At 34.8% G+C, this 23,807-nt stretch overlaps 1 long non-coding RNA gene across 4 annotated transcripts in view; it reads left to right on the forward strand.

Moving 5' to 3' along the window:
- The window catches only part of LOC106669208, a 487,453-nt gene that overhangs the window by 186,374 nt on the left and 277,272 nt on the right, over positions 1 to 23,807 (forward strand). For all 4 annotated transcript variants that reach the window (XR_002910358.1, XR_001340901.2, XR_002910357.1 and 1 more), the window contains exon 3: positions 14,043 to 14,089. This is a non-coding gene — a long non-coding RNA (uncharacterized LOC106669208). The remainder of the gene's footprint in view (positions 1 to 14,042; positions 14,090 to 23,807) is intronic.

The raw sequence follows: 23,807 nt of genomic DNA on the forward strand, positions 1-23,807 counted from the left end.
CATCCTACAAGAGTGCCTTTCATTAACAATGATCAAATGTTTTAGCTAATAATAAACCTAAATTACAACTATGTCGCGTGACGCACACATCGATCAAATTAACTCGACGGCAGATGCAGAGGGGCTCACTCTAATTGAAACAATTTTCATTCCTATATAGAAACGTTAAACTTATAGAAAAGTGAAATGAAATGGAATTGGCATGGCGTTATTTTTTGTTCCATATTAAATGGAAATTTTTTAATTGTAATTAATTTTTAAATATGTATCAATATTACAGACAAAATAATATTTACTACCGTGATACAGTATTTCCTCTTGGAGTTTCAGGAGTTGAACCCGTAGGTTTAGTCGTTTTTAATCATTTTGGTGTGAGTTGACGTTCGGATTATCTTCAACTTACTTGGTGTTTTTATCGATTCTCAAGATTGATAAAATAGCGAACAATCTAGCTACAGCTTTGATAGGCAGATCAGGATGATCAGAAGAACCATCTATATGTATGTCACGTACGGAGGGAAAAAATATGGAATGAACAAATTACTTTTGTAAATGAGGATTTATTAGAATTCAAGAAAGAAACCAAAACAAATTATTTAAATATTCTTAATTTTGTTTCAAACAGAAGAAAAATAGAATAAACAAATTCTTTTAAAATGAGGGTTTATTATGATTCACAAAGGAAACCAAAACAAATTATTAAAATATTCTTTTGAAATAATAATATAAAATAAAATAAAATTCTTCCTTTTTCTAAAATACAAAATAAATTGAAAGTAACTAATTATTAATATACAAAAACAAACTATTATTGAAGGTAAATTAAAAGGGAAGGCTCACCTTACGAGGCCTGGAACGCTTTTTCTTATAACATAAAATTCCACTAATTAATTTGAAAAAAACACAGCTTGGCCCTTCTCAATATGGTCCTTTCAGTCTGACCTCTGATTCAAGACTCTCCTTGTTTTAACTCTTACTCCTTTGGCCCCTCCCTCTGTGCACCTTATTGGCTTGTTGTAAGGAGAGAATTGATATATCTTCGTTTATTTTCAATTATATATTTTTTTTAGATTATTTTCCCTTTTTATCCAATAATTTGTAAGGTTCCATCAAATGGGAACGTTACATGTATGTAACGTTATATGCTGATGATGGGAAAGGGGATGAGAATATTAGAAGGGCTTTTTATTCCCAAATTTATTCTCTGTATTACAGCCTTTTGGTTGTTCAGTTCAATTGGCTCGATCCGACTAAGTAGTATAGATCATTGACTATCAATGCTACAATTCTTTTCACCAGGTCTTCTTAGTAACCTAAGTCTTGTCTCCAATGGCAGTTACTTCGCATTTGAATTTAATCTGGTGGGCAGTTTGTTCCTCATCATTCCCTACCCATGTTGTGTTGGTGTTTTCTCAGATGCCAGTGACCGACAACACTATCACATCCGTGAGTTTACCCCGTCTACCTGTAACAATGCGTTTTGCAGTTTTGGAGATGGTTCCATGAGTTTAATATGTCTGATATCACTTTTGTTCGTCCATTTCTACTTTGGTTTTTTTGTTGAACAATTTTTAGATGGAGGAATCTTGTTATCACAATTATAGATTATCGGCCGATAGTTAGTTACTCTTGCATATCCTCTTTTGGCCTGCTTGTCTGCTTGTTTATTACCAGTGTGCCTTCAGGGGTTGTTAAGTTTTAAAGTTTTTTATGGCTTTGGATGTCTTAACAGACGATTGGACGTAACCGTTTTAAGTACTAATGCCTTAAAAGCCGCTTGGCTGTCTGATATGAGGATACGAGAAGGTACACGGTTTATAGCATGTATTTCAGCCTGTAAAGTAAAAGTAAGTAAGTAAAGTAATTTTTGTCACACAGGAGGATCTAACGTCCAACTACCTGACGAAGGGTCAAATAACTTTATAAACCTTCATTCATAGTATATTCATTGACAAAATCATTGGTTGAATCGTGATTGGTACCAGGATCGTTAACGTGGGAAATACAAATCAGACACTAACCACTCAGCCACCGCGGTTCCCTATTTCAGTTTGTAGGGACTATGCGTACATGACCAATGAATTTGAGTGATCCTATTTTAGGGTGTTCATAATGTAGCTGAACAGTCCCTTCATTGGTTTGGTACTCCTATCACTTCCTTGAGTTTTACCGTTTAACTATAATAATGCATAGTATTGGAGGTGGTTCTTTAACGAAGAGTTTACTATGTATGGTACCTCTAGAATTTCTGTTTCTGTTGTTTCTCCTTGTTTGGTCTGAACCTACTCTGAAATGAAAAAGTCTACGTTTGTTCTATTATCCAAATTGTAGCTTATTTAACTATAATTGATCTCGCGGATTTTCTTCTGGCCAGCCTGGATGCTTGTTTATTAAAAAAAATTGATTTTTTGCATCAAACATATCGTTGGGTTTTTATGTTTCCCTACATTTTGGATCCTACCGCCAAAACTACCACGACGTCATCTCCATATTAAACAATAAATCAACATTAATAAACCAAAATTTAAATTTCTTGGCGATGCCTTTCGGCGCTTCGTGAGCTTCGGTCCTGAGCTAGATTAAAAATGCCTCCGCGGTCTCGCGAATTCAGTTCATTCTCTATTCAGTTAAGAGAACGGGGGTATTTACGCTCTTTGTGTTAACCCTGTTAACTCTGCTAGGTCGTATTAGATCGAGAAAAATGATGACATAGACTTGTAAGAAGCGGCTAGTTAGCATTGCCTGATCTAACATACCAGGGCCAGTGTTAGATGTTAGGTCGAAAATGTAGTCACATTGCTATCCGTTAGGGCGTAGGTAACTAACATGACAGCCATGAATTTAACAGCTGTTTTTTGTTTAAATGTATTTTTATTCTTAAATCCGCATTAATGAAATCAGACCAATACCTTTCTTTTCTTAATTTGTGACCTGTCCTTATATTCTCAATCATAATAGATACATCCCATATCCTGTAAAGTGGTAGGCGGTTAGGCGTTACGATACAAGTTAGGTATGTTGGTACGAATTGAAGCTTGTCAATTGTTAGTTTTCTATGCACTTTTCGAGTGCATAGATAGCATCTTGAATGAAAGGGTTGATTAATTTTTCTTTTTTATCAACTTTTTATAATTTAACACACATGAAAACCAAAACAAACAACAACCAGCCTTTAAGGATTGTTACAGCTTTATTTTTGGTTCTACCAGACCCCACGCGCCGCATTGTGGAAAAATTAACATGCGAAGAAAAGAACGGAGCTTTCAGGATCTTGGTGGACATTTCTCTATTCGAGTTAGCACGACTTAACATCCCAAAGATATCGTGAATACCCCTATCATATTCGACATAAGTACATTTCAATAAGGAAACCTTTTTACTACTTTGATGTATAGTTTTCTGAACATGGGCTGGGAATTATAAATTTGGGAATGGACTCAGTCACATTTTAATGAATACGTTATTTCGCTTGAAGCTCAGTAATCCCAAAATGTATTCATAGTAGTTAGAAAGAGAATAAAATATGTCTCGAGCCGTCTCTTGTTTAATTTTTCCTCTTTGTTTCTGTTTCTTTATTAGCCTTCAATCCCTAGGCAAGGAATGTTAAAAACCGACTAATTCCGTCCGAAATCTTTCGTCTTGGAAAGGCGATACGGTGAGGTCAAGTGGGCTGCGAATTTTCTTTAATTTTTCTTCTTAATTTGTAATTTAATTAATTTAAGATTCTTACCTATAATTCTTATCTTGCACATGATATATCGCTTTGAAAAGAAAAAAAAGGTTTGTTTATAGGGATTCAGGGCACACCGAGTTATTCCTAAACTCAGAATCAAACCTGATGGTGGATTTAATCAAGCCCATTTTTGTACAACTGTCGCGCATTTATACATATTCTCAGCTTAAATAATTTGCCAGGATAAATCACTTCGGCAGGTGAGCCAGAATTTATAGTAGTTAGTTTATTATGTCCCATAGCTTACATGAGGATGCCAGGGTGGTTTCGTACAGTACTTGAAATTTTTTTTGGAAGCCATTTTTCCACCACCATTAGCACACTCTCCGGTGGGTTCCGCTTTGTTGTGATTCTGGTCCTATTGTAAGTGATCATCCTGTTCATTTCAGCCTTGATTTTTTAGGTCCTCATCTAAATGTAACCTAATTGTGTTCTCCTAGGGATATAAGACAATTTAGGTATTTTCAGATTAGTTTGAGGCTGGAAACATAAGTATTTAGTGATTGTACTGCCTTACTGTCTGAAAGTAAGTATATTCGTACACCTTTCATTCTCTTCTTATCAACTTCTGAGCACAGAGTTGGATATGACTTTCATGACTGATGGGTTTTATCATTTTTTCCACTTGTTTTTTTGTGTTTAGGCTTGTTTGGAAATTATGTTTAAATGCAAAATCTTGTTCAAGGAGGCATGAGTTCTGTTATTTGGATATTATCTCGATTTTAAGTTCTAGCCTTCTTGTTGATTATTCTTTATATCCGTCGTTAATTTCGTATTCGAAAATAGATAAGATGTTCAAAAACTACTTTCAGGACATATATACTGATAATTTGGCATTATTGCATTTTTAAAGAGTGGCAATTTTTTTGCATTATGGAAGTCCCTTATGAATTTCCTTGCCCCTTATGGAAGTATTTTAAGGGCAAAAACATAAGGGCAGCTCACGACCCACCCGTTCAACGGCAGCCAGGCGCTCGGCCTGGACCCGTCCTGGAATTCCGGATAATGTCATATTTTTCTACAAACCACTCTAGCGACATGGGCGGTAGGACGATGGATTATCAGCGGGCTTTCCAGGATTTTTAATTTAAATAATTAGCTAATCGTTCCATTCCGGCACAGTCTCTCCCTCCACACACACGGCGTTGAACAACTGGAGCAAAATCCATTTAGCATTGTCAGGTAGATAGTAAATCATCGGGTAATGGATGCCGTCATGGCCGGGGGCTGTATTGGAGCCTGATGAGAGCACACTTAGTAGTTCTGACATTTCAAAGGGCCTCGCAATTGCCATATAATTTCTATTACGATATCTTCTGTTTTAATTTCCTCGGGGGCTGATGGTGGTGCGAGGTTTTCCATGAATTCTGACCTACCCTCTGAGGCTGGTTTCTCCACATTCACCCCCTCTAAGTTGCTTTATTTTTTCCATACCCAACTTATTTTGCTATCTCTACTTAGGGAGTTGCAAAATTGCTGACATTTTTCTCGTTTTTTAACTTTAAAGAGTCTCCTACAGCGTGCCATGGCATTTTGGGTTTTTATGAAGTTGGTCTCGTCGGGATTATTCTTGTATTTTTTTAATTTTGCTTTTTGGTGTTATCACATTAACTTACATTACCCATCTCACCTGTATTTTGAAGAAGTGTTGGGTTTGGTTGGGATGTTTCCATTGGTAGTTTCATGTTGGGAGGTGCTGACCCTCGCTCCTTGGTTTGTAATACGATAAGGTCCTGATATTTTTGAGTGGGATTGATCTCAAAAATTTATGTAGTGTAGGTGTCCCAGTAAGTTTCTTTTATTTTTTATCTCTTACAATACCCTTTTATAGATCAACTATGAGGGGGCGGAGTTTTTATCTACTTAAAGAGACTTTGGTTACAAAGGGGTCAGACCAAAAATTTTCTACCCAAAGTGTTTCACGTCACGAAGGGAGGTATCATTTCTGAGTGGAGCGTGACATCGGGGGAGGAATATCTGTGCCCAGGTTTCGATATAAGAGTCGGATCTCCATTATTAGCAAAACGTAAGTTCAGCTAGCTGATCAATTGCATCTTTTATTGATCTTCCAGAAAAGTCTTGGTCCGAACAACCCCTTTCTTGAAAAGTTTTTGGTGATTGGGCGATTAATTCTTATAAGAATACGCCTAAAATGACGTCGGTTTTTCCAAGTAGGAAACTGGGGGAAAACTATCTCGTCATTTCAGGAAGACCTTTAAGAACGTCGAATTGGTTTCTCGAAACCACTGGGGCACACGTCATTTCCATCGATTCATTTCGATGTTGACGGTTAGCTTTTTGAAATATTTCACATCTTTGCTATTGGCAAGATGTTCTTGGCGCAATGCACACAAGGTGGGTCTTTTGTGATTTTATTGCAATCTTTTACATCATGATCGTCGCCGCACCTAAAGCAGCGTTGTGTACTTCGACATTGCCCAGCAACGTGGTTGAATCTATCATTGTCTACGAACATGCAATATCCTCCAAATACCGTAATGGCATCAGGTAATTTCTGACCAGCAAATGTAACCGTGCAAGTCTGTAAAGGAGTTATTTTGACTTTATCGCCAATATTTTCATATTTGTGCATTCGTTGTACTGCTACTGACGGGATAATAGACTTCATATTTTTATTTATTTTATATATGCGGATTTAATCCTTGCACAAGATATATAAATGTATTACAAGTAATTGCACATAAATAGAACTCATCATGCTAACAATATTCATACTAATAATCAATGCAATGTTTACACATAATATTGTTTTATTTACAATAATATTCATATGGATGGAAGATAAAGAAAAAGTTTGTTTATGTAAATACAATGAATATATATGCCTAGATTGTTAAGATTTGTTTAGCGAATTGTGGAGTTGGTTCTCAAAAATATTAATAGATGAATTAAATAATTGTTAGGGATGTCATTTGCGGTGCACTTTTTCTTTTTAGCGGTGAGTTTTTGCCATAGTTAGAGTTGTGCCGTGGAATCGAGAAGGTCCTATACAGTCTAAGTTGATTAGGAGGAGTGGAGAAATTAATATTGCTTAGAAGGTGAGGACGATATGATATGAATTAATAATTTTAAAAACAGTTAGTAACTCGAGATCATTTATCTGCTTTAGCTCCATAGCGTGGTTGGTTTTTGTGGCTTTGTTTTATTTGTTTTTTAGGTTGACATAATTGAATACCAATCCGATGAGTAATTCGTTCATCTCTACATGAAATTACTGATACGAAAGAAGCAATCAGTACTACCATCAAAAATCTCATTTATTCCGGTTAATGGGTAACTTCGTCGATCAATAATTACCTAACAATCATGTCAGATAAGTATTCAGTTTTCCAAAAAGAAAAATTTTCGTAGTCAAATTTCTTTAAGGTAAGAACATTCGTTACCCTTATGAGTTGTGATATTGGAGAATCGTATCTTGCTAAACAGTATCGTGTGTCAGGATTATGAAACAAAAAGGAAGAGAACATGGTAAAAGTTTGCATTATTTACGAAAATAATGTCAACTCATGCTTTAGGGCAATACTAACTTGGAGTACAGTTGTTTTTTTTCTCCCAAACTTCCTATCATAAATGTCACTATTCCGCTTGGTGGATGCAAACGAAATTCCTGAGTTAAAAGCTTTGAAAAACTATGCATATACCAACCGAGTCCTATTTTATATTAGAAGTGAATAGAACTAATCATGAATGTGTGTTTATCAACACTATCTCTACCTCTATTTCTCATTCTCTGTCACTCTCTCACCATATCTCTCTCTCTCTCTCTCTCTCTCTCTCTCTCTCTCTCCCAAATCTATTATCTATCTCTTTTTCTGCTCTCTTTCTGTCTGTCTCTCACTCTTTCTCTTTATCTTACTCTTTCTCTCTATATTTGTCACTCCGGTACTTTTATCAACGTATCCATTTCTCGATATATTGAATTTGTTACCACTCTCTCTTTCTCTCTTTCTCTTTCTCTTTCTATCTATCTATTTATCTAATCTACATATCTATCTCTCGGTCAGTCTCAGTATATTCTAATTCTCTCTCTACATGTATCTACCTATACAGTATATTCGATATCATACATTGTGAATACATTTATGTACTATATGTATTTATCTACTGTTTATGTATGTTTATTGCGTATCTATGTACACATGTAGATCAGAGGCTTAATACATTTATTTATTTAATTACTGCAGACCACAAAATTGTTAAACCTCACGGTATTGATCGTTTGTTTTACTACCAAATAACATAATTGTCATTATTATAACACTGGGGTCGCTTCTGTTGTGTTTCGCATGGAACGGTCGGGTGATGGAATGCACATTAATCAGAGTCCAGTAACGAATACATTACTTGTGATTTGAGCGTAATTAAAACACTATACTTTTTCGGAAATTCCGTTTTCTGTACTGACACGTTGTCCTCATGCTTTTTTGTATTTTTTCAGTTGTCAGTCTACAACAGAATCAATACGTAGGAGTCGCTTTGATTCGTATATTTCTCCCGGTCGGCGCCGGAAACTTTCTCAATTTGTTTCACATATGTTTTTGATGTTTTTGGTTATGACTGTTGGGTACATTTTTATTTAATTTCGAGTGGGCCCAAAGCAAAATATCATCTGTGTGCTCGGAGCATACCGCAAGTCGGATTGATCGGCGCTACGTGGAAGTACTGAGCATGGAAGAAGTCATATTGTTAAGAAAACAACATGCGCATTATAAACGACTAATCTCGACGGTTGTAGATGTAGGAAGTCGTTTGCTTTGGGGACCCTTTGCCAGAAGGAAACATCTTCTTCATTTAATCCATTTGAAAGAAACTTATTTAAACAACGCAATGGAAATCTTAAAAACAAATGGATCAGAGACAAGACACCAGGCCATTCCTCAGAAACGCAAACTAGTATTTTTAACACATTATTATCACATTCATAAATAAGATACTTTAAGTAGTAATTAATACCAGAATAAGTGCTTAATATTATTCGCAAACCTGAAATAGTAGTAACCTAACTCTTTACTTAAAAAACAAAGGTAATCAACTTTCAATTGATTACTCCTTAAATTTTAGAATTCTTCAGGGTCTGATATCCGGGCATCTTTTAAAAATTTAAATATTTCCTACCCACTCTTTTCTACTTTATCTTTGAATACTATTTAAGTGACGGTTGCTTCAGATTGAGGTACGGCTAGGAATACTGAGATATGAAGCCAGTACAAGCCGGCGTCCCACAAGGGAGCATTCTTGGTTCTGTACCACTTATCCTATTGTCTTTCCTATAAATCCCAAAGCTATCATTATCATCTATGCAGATGATATTGCAATTTTGCCTTCCAATCCGAGGAGTACGTTGAGCTTAACTTTTAAGGTGGAAAAAGTAGAGGTCAAAACTAAATGACGGCAAATTGTCATTGACCTTAAAAAAACTCATCGGAAAACTCATTTTACATATTAACACCCTAGATGAACATAAAATCATTCTTTCTCATCAATTCGGCTTCCGTCTCTATCTATTATACCACAGTCCACGGTTTGAGAGTTATTGACACCGTTTTCTCCGCTCTAGAAAACTAAGGTTGCCCAGGTTTTTGAATGGATGTAGCAAGGAGACATCCTCTAATATTAAACCGTTCTTACCCACTCGTTTTTAATTTATCTAGAGATCCTATTTAACTGCCATATGTTTCAAGGTAAGGTGCGCCAATGAGTTCCCACAGATTACAACAAAATGAAAGCAACCTTCAAGACTACATTGTGTTTATTAAAGATTGGTAGAAAATGTGGAAGAGAAGACTAAATGAGGAAAAATATACACAGTGTATATTTACATTGTACAACCTTCTTGCCCTACACTGTGCAACAGCAACAAGGAGCTTCCGACTTCCACTGAAGTCAGATACTTAGATACCTAGAGGGTAAACTGTCACACAAACAAAGAAAAGAATGAAATACTTTGACATCTAGGAAGAACGAAATTTTTAATCGTTCAAACCCCAGCTAACACCCTTCCGCCAAGCCAACCAATATCAAGCGCATCTAATCATTGGAATAAAAAGTCCTCGGACAAATGACCAACCTCTTTCTGATGTTACTAATATCACTCACCACAACATTAATATTCTTTTTTCTATTGAAATGATCCGCTTCTTCTTCTAAATGTTCCACGTCGAGTTTTTGATCTACCTTAACCCAAGACCTATCTACACTTTCCTTTCCCGTGTCGACTTAGAAGAAGTCCTTCGAGTCCGCCTCGCCCTTTCATCACTTGTGTTCAATGAGCTTATCGTTACAAGTGTTTTCTGGGTGTCTCTGCTGGGTTCGGGAAAATAAACATCACAACAACAAACAATTTGAGTAAAGGCAGATAAAAATGATCGGGAAATATGAATTTTAAGTCCTTTACCCCACAATCAACATGGCGAAATCTCACATTAATGATTATTCTTCAAAGTAAAACTCTCAGTGACGGCTACAATGTTCCATATCGGTCTAATTTATTTATCGTAAACATTGTTTTCTGTACACCGTGGCTTTTAATAAAAAATAATAATGAAGCCGTAAAAAAGAGAAGGATATGAGAACGCGGAGACCGACTTTTTATCTCTTTCCATGGTCCGGTTAACGTTGATAACCGATCTTTTTACTTATCCCGAGCATAAAGCGGAACTTCGGCCTCCACCCTTCCTTCCGTATAAATGATCACGGTGTATTGTTTATGCAAAGGTTGAACGACTAACCTAGAAATAAAAGCAAAGATTGCAACTGTTATAATTGAGGATGTAAACACTGATGGGGCTTTTTGTGCCTATTAAAATCAGAAACTTGTGCTGTTGAAGTTACTTAGAAGTTATGGGTTAATTATTTATTTTTGAGTTAGGGCAAATAATTAATTACAGGTACATTGCCTGTTATTGCTGATAGCTGTCGATTTTCAACGCTTTAATTAAGCTCGTAAAATGTTTTTCCACTGAATACTTTAATTCAATATAAAACTTTATCTACTGACCCCCAGTTTTTATTCTCATGTGATAATAAGCAAATGTAAAAATAATGTTGCTATTGGAAGCATAAATGCAAAATGCGTATAAAAAGGCTGAATGTATCTATTATACTAGATTCCTATTTATTTATTTAATATTCAAAATAATAATGATTAATTTATAATATAAAATATTTATAATAAAATAAGTATTTTATTTCGGGAAGGTATATTTTTAAATCGATCAATGCTTATAAAGTATGACAAATTTTATATATTTTCATTCTAAATATAAGCGGATTGCCTGTCATCAAGATATAAAATAATCCACCACTGTACAGGGTGAAAAGCTGGAACGCATCTGGCATTCTCCCTATGACTGTTGTTTGTACTAGAATTCAATCATGTTCAAAACAATGTTTTGCTTGTGACGAAAACATAATTCAACTCATTTTATCTCCATAATTAATGCTTGATCGAAAACCAAAATACTGACCTATGAACCGGTAAGTTTGTAAACCCGGGACGGGATTGTCCAGACCACCATAAAGTTTGGGCGATTTTAACTTGTTCTGATTTGAGATTTTCTATGTAAAAACATTCAAAAGGTTTAAAAATTCAATTATTTTCTGCCATAAAAACATATACCCGCTCGAATTCGAGCAAAGTCCTTATTTATCTCATGACCATAATTCTTCAAAATTCTACAACAACAAAAAAAACCACTAGCTTCAGCCTTACTATTGTGTACGGTATTAGATTTTAAAGACGGTTGTTTGTTCAAATTCTTGGTTCTCATCTCAGACCATTTGATGAACAACAATCACTGGGAGCTTTCAGGACAGTTTCACGTACTTCAACCCTACATGACCTGCTGAGTCGATAATTCGTTGGGGATGCTTCTTCAGCCCCTGGGAACGATTTCAATGCCTCGCAAGTGCCATTTACAGGAGTGTGAAACACGTTCAACTCACATGCAAGTTTTTCTTTTGTCCTAAATGTCACAAAGTTTCCCAGTTGACGTTACTTTTTGTTATACATTAAGTAGTCACTATACAACACAGATGTATTACATCATACAATATTGAAAATAGTGACATGTTATAAAAAAAGAATGCAGCTAGGTATCGATTCAATGTTGCAACTGTTTACGATATTAAATTATACAAACTTTATAAAATCACAATTGAACAAAGTAAAAAAAGCTCGACTATCGCGTATTATTTTTTGTTCCCTTCAATGAAACAAAACCATTTTATTTCGCCTAGCAAAGCTTATAAGTGGTTTATTAACTCTGAAATCCGATGGCAAAGCGATTTGACCCACATTACTTAATTGCAGTCCCTTTTGTTTCCACTTAGAAACAATTACACAAGATCATGTGCCATTCATTCCATTCAAAGATTCATAGAATTACTCAGGTTCGTAATAGTAATTTCTTTTGCAATGAAAATTGGAAACGCGGTCCTTTTTCCAAACTGATTACTTTATTTACTTTTTTTTCTGTTTATATATGTACAAGTATCGACATACCCGTGTTCTCCACAGTTAAACTTTCCACAAAACTACTCAACCTACATAAAATTGATACAGTATGTTTTGTTTTGATGCATAACCTCTACTTTTCAACATTTCATCAAACATAACTATTTTTTTCGATTTCTTAAAAAAGTTAAAAATCAAATGGACTTTTTTTAAAATTGTAACCACCATTTTCATTTGCAGGTAGATCAAGATAATTCGATGTTATACAAAATAGTGAACGCCGTCGGAAATCGATTCTGAAAAAGTTAGATAGTGAAAAAAATACACACGAAACTCAAAATTTTAAGTTCAAATTTGATTTTTATCACTATGCCAAGATGGGTGTTCAAAAATACATCCCCTAGGTTTTCAGTAGACATTCTCTGATACCGCCATCCATTTCAGCAAACCCAGTCCTGAACTTAAAAAAGCTTTAGGACCATCTCTTGTGTTTGGAAGAATGGTTCAAGAAACGAAGAATCAGAACCAACCAAATAACAGGAATTGACTTTCAGGTTGCGAAGGATCGCCTCTCGCCTAATCTGCTATATTTCTTTCTTCGCTAACAACCAATGTCGTCTGCTACTTAGGAATTTACATCGTCAAAAACTTGGAACCCCCACAATCGATCACAAGTGTATACCTAAGCAGACATAAACTACTCAAAAAATATTAGACAACATATCGAAACTCTCACTAAAAATGGATATCCTCGTCACAAACCAAGCATCCAACCTCCAGAGGATCCAGTCACTCCAGTCCAAAATCCATCAAACTATTGCTCAAGCTCGCTATTTCGTATCTAACCTTACATTCAACACAGCCCTCCAAACCCTATTTGTTATCGAAACTGGAAGATGTCGATACTGACCAAAAAACCAGATTTTTAACTCCTTAAACCTTTTCCTTTCATCCTGACCACTTTCCGATAATTCCCTAAAATGATTAAAGTGTTATTGGCCTCGCGATTTCCTCCCTATTGAATAAAGTGATAGTGCTGCGAATGTAGTTTATGAATTACTTATCCACTCTTATAATTATCTTGATACAATAAAAAATTTGTAACGACAACAAAATTCCTCGTAACGCTGTTGTAGCATACATTTATCTAAAAACATCAATTTTATGATGTTATTGTTAACAAATTTAAAAATTAGAAGATATTTCAGCCCTGTTGTATGATAACTATTTCTATTATCATTAATTATGGTAATATTAAGTATCATTAATTAGTAATATGAATTCAACAGAGTTAAAAATTATTCCAGACCTCACGTGTTGAATTCATTTATGGATTCAAGAAAAACCTGTGTCACTTTTATCCTGGCGATATTTATCTAAACCGTCACTAAATGAGGAAGAGGGTAGAAACGTTAATGAAGACTGTCCTCGTGACAAATGACGGAGGAGCACGGGATATCTTCCGAGAAGGTAAAAGGTTGACAGTTTTATGCCAACCTCGGGCAAGTTACTCAGTTCAATATCTCATTGTTTCACCATCGGATCGCCGCTGTTCGCAGTGTACTTTGAACCTCAGTTATTGTTTCCAAAACTCTGAAAAATTTGAAGGGTGTTCGGACAGGGTAATTTAAAAGCCCGAAAAAAGTATATTTAGCGTATAATAGAAAGAACGAAGAACTAGAAAGAGAAGCGACATAGGTACAAACGAATGTGGATTGAATTTGAATGTAACCTATTTTGTTAGTAAAAATAAAGTTTTATTGTTATTGTCATTTATTAATCGATGTATTTCTGTTGAATATACAGTTAGTAATTTTTTTCTTTCTTTTTTAGAATCCGGTAATTGTGGAGAGGAATTCGTGATAACATAGACACAACCAGTAAGTATCTAAAAGTGTTTACAAAACATTTTATTTTTACATGAAAATAAACCGTTATAACATTATGACTTAAGAGCATTGTTATTTAAATTTGCAAAATATGAACTCTGCTGTTAATAATAGATAATTTTCCTCTTCCTTTTAACATTAAAATATTCTGAAAGCATAAAAATATCCGATATTTTGTGAAACATTATTTATGTTTAATTAAAACCTTCTTTATAATTCGACTAAGAGTAATCTTCTTCTCGTCAACCTAATCTCGACAGCATTCAACCGACGAATAGTTTTCAATTTTAATTAACTTTCCGCTGTTTAACACAAATCTTTTTTTATTTAAAACCTAAAAGGTTGCGCAATGGCTTATTTTTTAATTTTTACCTTCTTCGGATTAACTGGTGACCAATGTCTTCCATTCTTACATAATGAAACACTTCTTTATTTCCATACCCTGAAAATTGAACTATCCGCAAAAGTAGTTTAGCACCTTTTGAGGGTCATATTCATTTATTTGACTTTAATATCGTCTTTCATAAAAGGCTGTACCTCGAGCCCGGGGTCAGACATTGGTTTTGTCCGTTCAACCAGCGAGGTTGGGCTCCAGGGGTTATCAACAGCTTTCGTCCTTTAGGGCGTCCCCCCCCCACTCGTCCTGGTATCCTCATACTGATTGTGTTTGTACCTGTTAATAATTTTTACGTTTTTTGTACACAGAGTAAGTTGACCCGAATAAAGGTCGAAATGTTGGCAAAAAATAAAAAAGCTGTTTTTTTAAACTACCTTATTCTCGACCGCTACTCACGACTTCAACAAATTATGAAACAACGTTCCTTTCAATGATTTCCCTTTCTGTTTTCTAATCGTGTTTATCAGATTTTTATTTACGATTCGCAAATAGAAATTGAATAAAAGTGGAACAAATTCCGATGTTGGGGAAGAATTATTATTTATTTATTTATTATTTATTAAAACGTGGAATTTTAAATTCTAAGTTTTCATTATTTGAACGTAATACGGAAAATGAGAACCCTTTTATCCCCAACTGTATTTCTGATAGTTGATTGTTGATGTATCGCCCGATTCGAAAACGCTAGATTTTTTTCGGGAAGATTAATTTGCCGCATACAAGCTTTTTCTATTGGGTTGTCCGGAAAATAATGCAGGATTTTGGTATTAAACAAAAAAAAAGAAACTAGTTACTTTAAAGCAATGTTCTTTAATCAAAATACTTTCCCANATGAGTAATCCTGTAAACGTAAACAGAATATTTTATATAGATTTTTTTTAATGAAAACTTAAAATCCTGCATTATTTTCCGGACAACCCGATACTTACACTCAGTTCATTTCCGCCCTTTGATCACATGTTGTTTGTAGATTGACAAACTTCTCACAGTTCTGTTTCCTACATTTTGGGCTAACCCAGTTAAACGGGTGAAAGGGTAAACTTTGCACCAATTCTTAACAGTTACCAACCCTAATTGTATGGTTAACTCAATTGTTTATTTAGGTAACTCTGTTCATGCAACTAAATATTGCGAAATCTCGGCACGGATAGTAAACATTCCATCGAGTTATATCAAATAAATGAGAGAGAGCCAACGAACAAAGGCGATCCAGCTTTGTCATTTTATTCACTCTCCAAAGGAAAATTTGACTTTGTGAGTCCAAACTATTTATGGCATGGACTCTTCGCTGTTTGTGTATTTTTTGTATTCTTAGTTGAAAGTGAAGAGGTTTTGACATTGTCCATTGTCTTTTCGCGATGTGTACAGTCTGTGATAGTGTAATGCTCAAGGAGAATTTCAACAAATTTATCATATAATGCAGCAATTATGAAAACATCAATTTTCAATCAACACAATAATCTTTTTTTAAATAATAATATAAAATATAGGAATGAAATTTTTTGATGCCAAAAAAACATCTTTCACCTCCTACTTCTTCTTACAACGAGTAGATTACACTTTATATATTTACTCATTACTTAATCGATATAAAGTGACGAATAAAAAAGCCAATTTACACCTTTGAAAGAAAACCGAATTATTATTGGGGTAGCATAATAATCAACCATAATAAAAAGGAGGCGTTTTGAGTCCTACGTATGTAGACAGATTGGAGGTAGTTTTTTGGTGCTTTGTCCTTGCTGAGTAGACGCAGGAGCTTTCAACTCATTACTATCAATGGATGGTGAACAACCAGATCTCACTATATCTCCAAGAACCAAGTCTTCTTTCAGGAATTTTTAAATCACCTCTTGGCAGCTTGGGTTGACATGGAATCTCACCATTGCTCTCGTGCCGCACCAGTGGGTTTCATTTAATTAAGCCGAAGTCTTAAAATATCCCAAATTTCTTTCCTTAAATTGTTCAATTTTAAGTATTTTATGGAAAACCCTCAATCGACTTATTGAGTACAAATACACCTCGACAATTAATTTTTATACTCAATGTACAAGTTAATTAAAGCAATATTGAATCGATTATAATATTGAATAATACAAGCATACACCTATTGTTTTTGTAGGTGGATATTTCTATGAACTTTTATTTTTTCTAAGAATTGCAAAAACTCCACTAAGGTTCTAAACAAAAGCACGCCTTTGCTAACTATAGCACATGGAGTATTTAGGAGGTGGGCAATATATTAACCGCTAAACTGCTAAGTGATACTCACTCCCAGAACTTTGTTATTGTTTAAAGTAATTTTGTTAGGCAAGTTTCCCTCTGGTCCGTCAGAATGACGGAAATATTTTACAGCCAAGAAAACTGTTTTTTGATGGCGGATATGGACGGACGAGGGGAAGCCGTAATAAAGCAACATATTTTTCTGCGTGTCCTGGTTTATAAAAGGAAAAGGTTGATCGTAACTTTACCAAACTACGGCTATTATTCTCTGCACACTGTTAGAAAACGTGTAGACTCGACCATTTTTCTCGGGTGGGGTGTGGGGTTTCTTTTAAACGGCGTTACCGTCAAGCAAGTCTTTAGTTTATTAAATGCTTTATTAAAGGTTTTAGGGTTTAAATGAAATGAGTGCCGTTAGAGATAAAGGAGCACATTTAAAGAACACGTCTCACTAATAAGCTGTATATGTATATATACACTATACTATACTATACTACCATACACTATATCTACAGCTTAGGTTTTTTCTAATTTATTAAAATCTCATTCAGTTACTAAAACAATTCTTAAGAATGTTCAATATTATATATTTTATATTTCAATATTAATATTTTTCGTGTTTAATGACCTATCCGGAATAGTGCACACAATAATAAGGCGGTTGAGAAGTCGTCTCTTTAATGGAAAGTTCAGGTTAGTTCGATTTCATGTGGAAAAGTAGATTATAAATGTCAAAAAAAGAATTTATAGTATTTCTCATCAGATAAAATCTAACAATCCTTTTACACCAATTAGGCTATTTTTAATCTAAATGACTATACAGGGTGATTCACTTCTCATACGACAAATTTCTTACACCTCAACTGCAACAAAAATGATCGTATAAACCATGATCAAAGTCTTCACACTTTCGTAGATATTCAAAGATTTATGTTTTTTCAGCTATGTACTGTTTCTGTCATAACTCTTGAACTATTCATTTTTTGGGAAATCCACAATGAAAAGCACAAAAGGATGAAAAATGAAAAAAAAATCACAAGCAAACGAGGAAATAAACGAAGCGAACAACCAAAGCAGAAAAATAGGACAAAATATCTACACTAAACACAGGCAAAACAAAAAGAAAACAACAATACAGAATTTTAAAACCGAACACAAACAACAAAAAGTACAATAAAAAGAAAAAATTAACGTCAAAATCAAACAACAAATAAAAAAGCGAGAGTAATTATAGTGACCAACCAAAACAAAAAAGTCACGTTGAATTTTCCGTATTGTTGTTCTAGTTTTATCTGTTTAAGGTAGATATTTGGCCCAATTTTTCTGTTTTGGATGTTTACATTTATCGTCATTTTTTATGAGTTTTGCTTAATTTTTCTTTCTTTTTGTGTTTTTTTTTTTATTAAGTTAAAGGTAGGAAATAAATTTTGCCCAGGACAAAAAGTTGAATTGCTATATTTTCACTCACTTTCTCACACCGTCAACACTCCCCCATTTATTATAAAATTTCTGCATTTTGGTCCGACATAATTAAACAAAAGGGTACATCGCTAGAAAGTTTATTAAGGGGGGGCCTTCTTAACGGAAATTGAACGCTCTTTGCTCAATGCATATCCCAATAAATGGACGATTCAAGAGCTACGAGTAAACTTAGACGAAATCTTAGATAGTTGGAAAAAAAACCATAAAAACACGAACGTTTTTGTTGCACTTGAGGTATAGAATCACTTAACGAAGTTTGTCGTACAAGTAGTGTTAGAACAACATTAGAATGTTGAAATCAATATTTACAATCTCACGTCTTACATCTTACAAATTCTTGAGTTAAATTATAGAAACTAGTTAATATTATTATTTATTTATTTCAGTGATGTTTGGTTCAAATCTTCAACAGTTTGGCTCTTGAATATTTCGGCCTACTTCGATTCAGTGTTTGTTTTATGTCTGATGACTGCCTGCGCAAATACTGTTGACGGTCCGTGAGAATGCCCCCGAAATTAGCTAGGAATACGTTATAATAATTGTACAATTAAACTCTCGTTGAAAAATAATGAGTTATTTTGTTGTTTCGATTTGAAGTTAAGTTTAGTGTAAAGTTTGTATTCTGATATTGGTTAGATTGGTGATCTACAAAGTTAAAAAGCAAATAGGGCTAATGGTGATTATTATATTAATAAAATGTTTCTTGAGAGTGTAAATGAATACAGTATACTTCTCTGACCACTACAACCTTTCAGTATAAATATTTATTAACTCCCGGCTATGTAATATTAATTGTAATGTTTGTAATAACATGGTTCTGGTCGTGCATATAATTATATTTTTTAATCTGATATCAGAATTACTAATCCCAGCATAATAGAGACTGGATAAAGGGAGAATTATATATTCTGGAAAATATCGAGAGAAGTAAAATTTGTATTTTACTGCTAGCAGTTGTCCTGAACCTATGTTCAAAGACACCTCTGGCTATCTTTGAGGATACCGGCGAGGGTGTTGGTAATTGACTGAACTTTCACATTATCACACGGTGACTTTGAATTGGGAATTATTTTCAAAGAAAGATTCTAATTTTTCTAATTTCTTAAGTATCGAGGTTTCATCTGGTAATCTGAATTGTGTGAGACAGCAATGTAAACAGCCAACAGTCGTAAAATTGAAAGAAACAGGATCGAGCATGTCAGCCGGTATCCCTTGCATATAATTAAAATCTTTTCTCCACTCCGGAAAAAGGGCGAATCGATATCGACTTCCGTTTCGATTTTCACGTTCGATTACACCACAGGTCCGAAGACAATATCCGTTTACATTCATATCCGATTTCAGTGTGGATTCAACTTTTTGGAAAAATCACCCGCTCGGTGATTCAATTGCCGTCAAAACCCCGAAGCTATGGTTGTGGAAATTACTAAGTTTTGTCCGATCGCATACGACCCCAATTGACTGATTGAGGATTGATAAAATCGGCCATTTTTATTGCAAATTGATCTTTTAACTGGGCTGCTGTAATCGAGGTTTACGTTCATGATGTTTAATTTGAAATTCCCCCTATGCCTAACCGTAGAGTACTTTTGTTATGACTATATCAAGCCAGTCAATATCAAGCCTTCGGCGATGTGAGGAAAAGTTTTAACAATTAGAAAGTGAAAACAATTTTCTGAAGATTGTAAAAGTAGGCGTGGGTGCGCTTATAGTGTATTGGACCAGTTCTGAACTCGATCCTTCGTCCAAAACATTCTGCAAATCACAAGAGACTCAGCACGTTAATTGTAATCCGCCTATGAAACTCTTGAAAAAAATTAATGTATCCTGCACTCTTTCTTTTCTCAAATATACTAACAAAATTCTTTCACCTCGAAATTTCATATCAATTTATTTCATTATCTGAGTTATTGGAAACTGAAAATAGACATAAAAACAGTTTTCACAAAACGGTCCTTAATTTAAATAAATGTAATATTTAAAATATTTTACGTTTTAGACGAGCTATATTCGTTTTATACATCATCACTATGGATCATTAACTATTGAAATTTAATGTGACATTAAACCACTGAACTTCAATTGTGGCCTGGAAAACAGTAAAAATTTATCCTTTCTTTAAAACCTTACTAAATTACAACCATTTAAAGAACTCGAACAATTTGCAATTACCTACACATTACATAGGTTAGATGAAAAATAAAGTGCGACATAAAGAAATCATAAAACCAAATATTAACAAACCAGAAAAAAAATAACATCTAACGGAATAAACTGCCAATAAGATCTCAATTCCAACCTCATTCAGGTAGAAATCCACAATACGTGCTCAATGGAACTTTGCATTATCGTGCATTAGCAAGAATCTCTCACCGATTTGGGAGCAAATTGCCCTTCATGTCTTTCAATTATGTCTTGTAAGTAGCTCTTTGAGTTAGAGATTTTTCTCGCACAAAACCAATTCGATATGCCACCCTAGAACATCAATGACCCACCACGGAATGCCACCTGAGGAACCTTACAGCATCGGAGCGTACCTTTCTCCTGAGCGTATCCTTATGAAATTACGCCATTGATTTGAGGCCAAACCTCATCTGCAAAGAGGACTCTCCCCAATTTTCAAATGTCCAGTTCACAAGTTCCCGCAAGAACTGAAGCATAGCCATTTTCTGAGCGGGTTTTTATCTAATAGCGGGTTTTTTTAACAGCGGCTTTTTTTATAATCAGTTTTTCCCCGCTAAACGCAGTAACAGGCTACATAATACAAAATGATTACAATATTAAAGTTGTAGAAGGTTATAAAGCCCAGTGTCTTTCGCACTTCTAACGCAAATGTAAAAAGAGTCAGGTTGCAATCTGCACATATGTAAATATTTGGTCAAATATATTAGTTTTTCTTCTTCTCCATTTTCTGAGCTGTGGTACGAAGTGGTCCACGAACCGGGTGGCGGGCTCTGAGGTTATTTTCATTGACTCTTCTTCTTACAGTCCTGGAGGAAATCGAAACATTTCGATTTTTCTTATCAGATTTCTTATTTCATTTCTGGTAATGCAGCGGTTTCGTAGAGCCTGATGACGGACGAGTCTATGACCTCTGTAGACCTAGGTCCACCCTGTCCTGGCCTTCTAGTATGAAACCCTGTTTCTCTAAAGCCCCGAAGAACCTTCCTATTGTAGAGTGATTTACACTCAGTCTCCTGGTGAGTTCGCGCTGGCTGTATACTTCCTCTAATACTGTTATGACCCTGACACAGTCATACTCACTCAAATTTCTAACTGGAGCCATTGAAAAAGGTTTTAGTGTAAGAATAATATCAAACGAAATCCGCGAACGAAACTGAAGCGATCTGTAGGCGTAGCAGAATGGAACGGTTCAATGCTAGTTGTTGTGCAAATGGAAGTAATCAGAATAAAATTAAACAAAGGAAGTAAACAAAGCATTGTTAACTGTTTATTTTGAGTACGATAGCATCTAATTAACTGTAACGAATGTAGAAAGTTAATGGATTTAATTTTCAACTACGGAAACTGAGTGGTTCCTTAAACTTGCCCATCACTGTACAAATACGGTAAAACTGAAAGTATATAAAAAGCAATCAAATTGATTAAGCATCATCATTGTTTCACATTATCACCGGAATTACAAAAGTTTACAAGATGAAAATAACGACATTTATGCTTTATTTCGGTTTCCTTTATACCTTTCTCGGGGCAGTAGACCGTATTTCAAAAATTTTGAACATTGTAGATGAAGTAATTCTTTTTTCTGTACCTTTTTATTTATTTATTTGGGATGCCAATTGTTTAAATTGTCCGGCAACTTATATCGGTATTACATCCCAATATCTGGATAAGAGAGTAACGCAACATATCTATGATTGCAAAAATCCCAAACAAGATCCTACAGCACTGGCTACCCACCATGGGTGGGGTGGATATGTGTCCGATATTTGGAGTGCAGAATCACCAAGAAAAGTTTGGTCTAAATCGGTGACCCCCCAACCTGGTCGTCCCCGTAGACAAATTTGCTTCCAGTATTTTGAAGAACGTACGGCAGGATAAATGGCATTTCTTCACACATTTCATTCTAGATTGTATTAGAGGGTACAGAAGAATAAAGTAAATTAATGTAAAAACCTACCTGCTGATAGCTGAGCTGATGAGTGTCCTGGCTTAAAATCTAAACAAATTGTACGGAAAAACAAACGATTATTTAACCAAACGTGTATATTTGTAAATGTAAAAAAAATGTTGCAGTTTAATATTTTCACAAGTAAATTTTCTTTTGAAAGCATCCTCTTTTTCATTCTTGTGCGAAATAACTATAAATAAATGAAGGATTCTGAGTCTAGACTTAAACTTAAAAGGAGTCATAAATTCCGTTCTGAACTCTCCGGGCTGGCTACTTCATTCCAATTGCCACGGTGTGTATTTCCGCAGCATTTTCTGTAAGAAACGCATTAGTGTTCCGGCGACGCCACATCGCGTACTACTGGGTTGATAGCTGGATATACTTATCCACCGCGGGTGTTGAGTGGTTATAGTCACACCTAACAGGCGACATGGTAATTAATTTGTTTTTCAGACCTTATTTTTGGTCAAATAGACCCTTTCAAAACAATTTAAAGTGATTAAAGTTTAATCCGATAGTTTAACGTAAGAGAATCGCACATTTAGGAAAACATAAGAATGCTCACGACCCTTGATCGGATACAGTCTCCCCTTTGCTTGCAGCATTTGCGAGTGGATTTCAGTCCCAAACATTATTTCTAGTTGTTTGGTAAAATACCATGTTGGCATTGGTTCCTTGTATGCTCTACTGTTAATGTGATAAGTGATCACAAACAATAATCTACCGTTGTAACTTGATTGAGGTTTATAATTAAATTGCACGCCGTTCTAAAATATACAACTGTACAAGGCAACAAGGCAGAGAGAAATAAAATGGAGGATGTGTGAGGTAGGAGAGTCGGAGGTAGAGATAGATATAAAATAAAAATTGAGTTATATGATAATACACTTTATTTAAGAACGCTATATTAGATCTCATAGATCTTTCTACCACTTAAAGTGAAACCAACAAGAAAGAAATTGAAATAAATATAACAAAAAAAAAGTGAAGGTAATGAAGAAAAAAGAAAGAAAAGGTGGTATCGAGAAAAACAGAATCATAGATAACTAAGTTCTTGGTTCAAGTTATACTTTATTTAACTATATTAAGTTTTTTCTGCGTTATATCATTCTACCACTTAATGTAAAGGAGATAGTGAGAGAGAAATGAAAGATATAAAGGTAAAGAGAAAGATTGGAGAGGGAAAATAAAGAAAATGAGTTAGAGATAGACAGAGGGAGAAAGAAAGAGTGAGGGAGGGGAGGGAGAGAAAGAAAAATATGTATAGATGAAGAAAAGAAGAAAAATCATATAAAGGAAGTCGGCGTAAATCAGAAAATTAGTAATAAGAAGGAGGTAGCGACGTAGAGAAGTTTTGAAAAAAGTGCAATAAAAGAAATAGAGAGAATGAGAGAGAGAGAGTGTGTGAGAGAGAATGAGAGTGAGAGCGGCGTGCCGTCGGAGTTAGAGAAAGTGTGAAACAGTGAGTGGAGGGG

The sequence above is a fragment of the Cimex lectularius genome, unplaced genomic scaffold, assembly GCF_000648675.2.
Source record: "Cimex lectularius strain Harlan isolate CLEC.00 unplaced genomic scaffold, Clec_2.1 scaffold213, whole genome shotgun sequence".
NCBI lineage: Eukaryota > Metazoa > Arthropoda > Insecta > Hemiptera > Cimicidae > Cimex > Cimex lectularius.